Here is a 7,019-nt window from a genome sequence, read left to right on the forward strand (position 1 = left end):
CACCGCAGCAAGCCTGCAGACTAAGCGAATTTTCGTTTGACTGATTAGATTTACAATAAAATATCTCCTAAAAACATCACATTTATTCATTATCTAGATAGCATTAGTTTAACAAGTACTTAGGTTTGCTGCAACGGGGAAGGTAAAAAAGTATTTTTTTATGTTAATAGTTTAGTATGAAATAAATGCATGTTTCAGATTTAATCAAAATATGTTCATAAACAAGCAAACTACAACAGATTACTTATTATCCATAAAAACAGCATAGGAATTTTAAATTTAAAATTTTTGGAAAATTCTCCGTAACTATTAAGTTTGTAACAACGCTTTAATGTACTAAATTTGTTTTTTTTTTAGCTCGACAAACCTAAAAACAGTAGAATTTACCCTTTGTTTACTAGTATTCAAAGTACTAAAACAAACAAAAGCATATATAAACCTCAATAGTGTGGAAAATAGAAGCTTATAAAATGGCACAGTTTTCAATATATTTTGCCCCAAAACATATATATTTTGCTTCTTGTACACAGGGTGTAGAAAAATGCAATAGACCAATGTTTTTTTTATCATCATCTCTTTGACCTTATGTTTAGATATATTTACAATGGAAGTTTTATTATTGATCCTACATCATTTTATTTTAATCTTATTCAAAACTTAATGTAAAACATGAAAATAATATCATCTACTCAAATGCGTTTGCAGGTAAACGAGAAACTGTTGTATTGTGTTTAAAAACATAGTTATTTTAGGAAAAATATAAATCCTTCCTATTATATTAATAAAAATAAAATTCCTATTCTTTAGCAAGCAAATTTTTAGACTTAGCAGTTCTTATATACATAATCACACTTCATTTACTTAATACTTACACCAAAAAACTGATGACCAGCCACTAAATATGTGTTTTCAGCCTGTATATGAATTTGAACGGATTGAGTTTTTGGCCCCTAGGGACCTTGAAACGAAAAAGTAAATCGGTTCCCGGGTCCAGGTCTCACCATGAGTACTATAGTAATAGCTTATAGATTCCCTATAAGTGAAATTCGCTAAAAGTCGGGTAAGTTCCTGAGTTGTTAACTGTTTGTCAGAGTTTCACGAACTTTCCATTTACTCTCGGTCACAACGTGAAACATTAGTCTACATTGGTTATACAGTGTGTAAAAAATGTCTCCCCCCCCCTATTTATTTTTTTTATTTTTTAAAATAATGAAATATCGTTTGGGGAGTGATAGTAACATAACGTGAAGTTTCTTTTGACATAGTTAAAATTTTTGAATTCCCCCCCTAAATGGGGGGTAAGGGGGGTAACTCAAAATTTTTAAATGTAAACCCCTAGCTTGTGACACCTCATTTGAAAGAGCATTAAAAAACTAGGTAAATGGTGAAAACTAGAAATTTCTATCTAATTTCTAACCGGAATTACAGCCAAAAACGCTCAAAATACGATATTTTTGGGAAACTCAAAAATGTAATTATTGCATACAACCTTTGAGTGATCCCTCATTTGAAAGATAAATAAAAATCAGGCCAATGATAAGGATTAATAATTTCTAACAGGTAATTAGATGGTTTTTTATGATTTTTACAAACAAACTAACCTTAAGTGCGAAATAACAGTAGCGATGTTGTGTTCACCAAATAAATTCACAGCAAATGTTCAAACTGAAGTCCTCCTACTTCCTGACAGTAAAATAAACGAGACGTGAACTCTTCCCTCACGTTATGGAATGTTTCCTCAGTGATTTTTCTGCAGGCTTCAACAATCCTGTGTCTCAAGTCTTCAATATTCTGTACGGGAGTTTTATAAATTGTCGATTTAATAAACCCCCATAGAAAAAAATCCAAAGGTGTTAGATCGGGGGACCGTGCTGGCCATTCTATCCGGCCACGCCTGCCAATCCACTGACCATTCAGTTGTGTATTTAGAAATGCTCGGACCTGTCGATGAAAATGAGGGGGAGCGCCATCCTGCTGGAAGTGAACAATATCTTCATCAAACTCATGTGGATGTTGTGCAATAACTTCCACTATGGCTGGAAAAACCGACTCTTGAAGCATTTGCAAATAATGTTCTCCATTGAGGTTGCCATCGATGAAAAATGGTCCTACGATATGATTACCCAACATCCCAGCCCATACATTTAATTTTTCTGGGTACTGCGTTGAGGATTCTCGGTAAACATGGGGGTTTGCAGTATCCCAGTATCTGCAGTTATGTTTATTGACAGTTCCATTAACAAAAAAAGTGCATTCGTCTGAAAAAGCTACATTATACACGAAATGTGGATTAGCTTTGATTAGTTCTTCCATTTCTTCGCAAAATTGAAGTCGACGGTCTGGATCATCGTCGTTTAATGCATGGACAAGTTTAAATTTATAAGCGTGAAATTTATTTTTCTTTAAAATATTTCGAACTGTTTGATGGGATAAGTCACACAGTGTAGCAACTGATCGAGTCGACTGCTGAGGATCCTCTACAAATTCTGCCACAACTTCAAATTGTGTTTCTTCGTCTAAAGATGTTCGGCCTGATTTTGGAGCATTAGCTACGGATCCAGTTCGTCTGAACTTGCCAATTAGTTCCCTCAAATATTTTCGACACACTGGTCGATCAGGATGTGCTTCGTTGAATCTCCTTTCTGTCTCGTGGTAGTTTTCATTCGAGGCACCAAAAGTTAAAACCATTTCCACCTTATCGTCTTTGCTTCGAGCCATTATTAAAAATTTCTAATAAACTTTTAACAAAAAACTAACTATTGAATAAAGAAACTAAATTAAAAAACCTGACTAACTAAATAGCAACAAACTAACAATTAATTATTAACCTTAGAGAATTTTAATGAACAAAAAAGTCTTTACAGTTATCAAATAGTTACATAATTGTTATTATTAAATAGAAATTGAATTTATGCTGCAGTACTGACCTAGACCTGTCTGTAACAGCTCATTGACAGAATGAGTTGAGGAAACCCATGCCAGGGCAAACAGGGAAAACCGGCTGAGCAAAGGTCATCTAATGAAACAAACTCATGTTCACGAAAATTTCTTATTGTAATAACCTTAAATTTTTAGTTTGTACTTGCTCTGTTGTGGATAACCAATACATTTCATTTTCACTTTTTTTCAAAAGATGTTATTTTGCACTTTTGCAATAATAAAGAAATAAAAGATTTTATTAAAATAATAATTTATTAGCTGTAGAAATTTTTGGCTGTAGGAAGTAACAGTTTTTTAATTTAATAACATAAGCCTGATTTTTATTGCTCTTTCAAATGAGGGGTCACTCAAAGGGTGTATGCAATAATTACAATTTTGAGTTTCCCAAAAATATTGTAATTTTGAGCGTTTTTGGCTGTAATTCCGGTTAGAAATTAGATAGAAATTTCTAGTTTTCACCATTTACCTAGTTTTTTAATGCTCTTTCAAATGAGGTGTCACAAGCTAGGGGTTTACATTTAAAAATTTTGAGTTACCCCCCTTACCCCCCATTTAGGGGGGGAATTCAAAAATTTTAACTATGTCAAAAGAAACTTCACGTTATGTTACTATCACTCCCCAAACGATATTTCATTATTTTAAAAAATAAAAAAAATAAATAGGGGGGGGGAGACATTTTTTACACACTGTATGCTCAGGGAAATGTATGTTCCATTTTGGGTTATTGGACTGCTTATATAGCTTCGGTATATCAATCATGGTTCTGGCGTATTAATAACAATAATTAGTATTAATAGACATTCAGCATTACAATAATTGCATTAATTGCATTCTCATTAATAACCTCGGTATGTACTACAGTAACAACGAATAGTTTAAATGTGCCAAATATTTTAAAGCTCTTTATTATAACAACATTTACATACCTGTTTATTAATTTTTAATATAGGTATATATTATTGTTTGTTACTAACATTATAGCATATGTGTGTGTATATGAGTTCTTGAACATGATATCGAGTAATTTTGGTCCGATTTGGACTAGATTTGGCACTAAATGGGTAGGGGGTGGATAGCGTAAAGCATGTAGCTCGTTTGCTATATGATTTAGAAACATTAATTGTAAAGGGAACACATTGTATCAACTACTAACTGTGAAGGGAGTGAAAGAACATTCACAGATCAGAGGGGCGCAAATGTTCGTGGGATTTCATAAGTTGTATATTTAAATGAGAATATTCAAACAATTAAATCCTTTCCACGAATATCATAAGTGAGGATACGTAAGTTGTTCTATCACTAATCAAAATGCATGATTTTTCAACAAAATAAAACTAGTTTGTGTAGAATTTGAAATATTTATCTTTTTGATCATAAATAATATGACTCTACGTGAATAGTCACTAAATAGTCCATACAGGTTATTTGATAGCATAACTTATCCGGATTACAATGTATTTTAGCATTAATTTAGTTTCTATATTTTCTACTCGAACTGCTACACGAAAGAGCAGTTGTATAATTCAATTTATCCGTGGAATATTACTGATAATCAACGTGACATCACTATTTAAGTAATATAAAATTACTGTATCATTATCGGGTCAATAAAACAAATGATTCCGTCAATATAGTTACAGTACGTATAAAACAGCACTAAAACTTTTCCTATAGCAGGTGAAACAAATAGATAGTCCTGTATCGGGTGAAATAATTTTCTAGCTTAATCCTAATCGATTCCCATTAACTGCCGTAACACACATAGCCTATGTAATCAGAAACATCCCATATGTATAAGTATTGGTTTGAACACAAAACTATATTAATTAACATAGGATTATCAGCAAGCCGAATGTTCGTCTGCGGCAAATTCACAACGTTTTGCGTTATCGAACGTTTCAATCTGGTTGTTAACAATATAACACAGATTTCGCAAATGATCTATGTGATATAATTTTTAATAAAATTGGTAATCTTTCAAAATCAACTAAATGTGAATGTTTTATTGGAATGTTTTATCAAATACATTCTAAAGGAATCTATATTCTAGAGGATATGGAAAAACTTATCATTACTAAAACTATTTGTCAATGGAAACTAATAGTTTATGTAATTAATATGTATTTACAGAATGATAAAAGGTAGTGCTTTTAATTATTTCTTTTTGAATGATATTTTTAATTAAACTTTACATGTACTTATCAGATGTTCAGTAATTTAATACCTTATAGAAATGTGTCCTTAAAAAAATTGAATGTTAATTGAACCATAAAAAAAAACAATCGAAATTTCTGCTTCATAAGGAACAAAGATAAGGGCTTAGAATATACAAAGAAAACAGCACCGTTGTTTTAAAGAAGTTAGTTACACCAGTCGCTCCAATGATTCCTTCCTTTCATATTCATACTCTCTTCTACTGTTCGAGTGGGAACATGTACTTTTCCGGAACAATTTCTGTCTGAAAATGACAATTAGGCTTTTCTAATGTACTTTAACCTTTTGAGAATGTACAATTTCATTTATCATGAGGAATGTCGTAGAATATTCCAAAATCTGTGGTATTTTCTTAATGCAGAAAGATATTGCTGAAGAGTATAAACTACCTACTAGGGTAAACATTGTGCATTGACACAATATGATTCAATTTAGTTTCTTTGTTAATAGGTTTTACTGAAGTTAATCAATTGATTATGTTTTTTACTTGCCAGAAAGAGGTACAATGAATTTTCATTGCATTATGTCCGATATATGGAAACTAATGCGGACTAAAATAATGATATTAATAAAATCTAAAATATATCAGCAGTAAGTTATGATAATTTAATTGGATTACAATATAATTGGACTATCTGGGCATAGAAAGTGAGAAAATAAGGAAATAATTTTCGTATTTTTCCGATTTGAGCTAAGTATGAAGGAAAAACGTTACATAAACCATAAATACGCCTAAATTCAGTCTTTCGATGACAAATATTATTGTTACAGCTGTGTCCATTATATTATCGCTTCGTAGCTTTATTAGTTATGAAATATAATTTTATTTTTAAAATAGTTTTTTAGCCTCCAGATTACTGTATTGTACTTAAAACGGTTTACAATACCTGCATATAGTAATCCTTAGTTACAAAGGATTACTATATGCAGGTATTGTAAACTATTTTAAATATAATTTTATTTTGGTAACAATTGTAAACGATTACTGTGAGTACGAGATACTTAGATGAACTGGAAATGGCCATCTATAATGGAATAACGGTATGTAAATTATATAATTATCCCTCTGCTCCTTATTATACTATTACAACCTCCCTAAGTCTGTGTAAACTATAATTATTATTGGCAATCTCTAAAATAGAAATTTTTACAACGGCATTATAAACTAATTTATTTTACAGTAATTTAAAGAGAATTCGAATCAACCAAGAATTTAGACCCCTTTCATTTTTCCCGAAAAACGTGAACACTTTTAAAATATAGTACTACTGAACGATACAAGTAAAATAAAAATTAATTATTATACTTTCATCTAACCTAAACCAAACACAAGTTTCAACCAATATCCATTTTTAGTAAACACGTTTTAAGTCAAGTTGGTATAAAGCAAGTGCTGTCTGTTTCTCGCTGGCCTTACTTACAATGACATCCGTAAAGCCACAATGCCATTACTTTACATTACCTTTAGAGTGAAACCATCTTAAGAGGTCTTAACTGTGTAACCCTTTTGAACGCGAATACGTGAAATGCGCAGAAAATATACAGGGTGTCCCGGAACTCTCTACCAATATTTTAAGGCATTGCTCCTGGGTACGAAACATACCTAAATATCATATTTAAATTGTCCGGAAGTCCTTAGTTACTCACACAGCCGCCATTTTGTTTTTTTCAGCTATTCATTTTTTTATAAAGAATGGTTCAACATACGAAATGGAAACTTTGCACAAACATTTATGACAACTAGACAAAGCTACAAAAGAATTATGACGATTCTTCAAATTCATAAAACAAAATGGTGGCCATTTAAAATTTTGTTTCTTAAATAGCTCAAAAACCATTGATTTTATAAAAATTTTAAATGGCCG

The sequence above is a fragment of the Macrosteles quadrilineatus genome, unplaced genomic scaffold (assembly GCF_028750875.1).
Source record: "Macrosteles quadrilineatus isolate MER2022 unplaced genomic scaffold, UCM_ALF_1.0 Scaffold_7__1_contigs__length_78375512, whole genome shotgun sequence".
NCBI classification, from domain to species: domain Eukaryota; kingdom Metazoa; phylum Arthropoda; class Insecta; order Hemiptera; family Cicadellidae; genus Macrosteles; species Macrosteles quadrilineatus.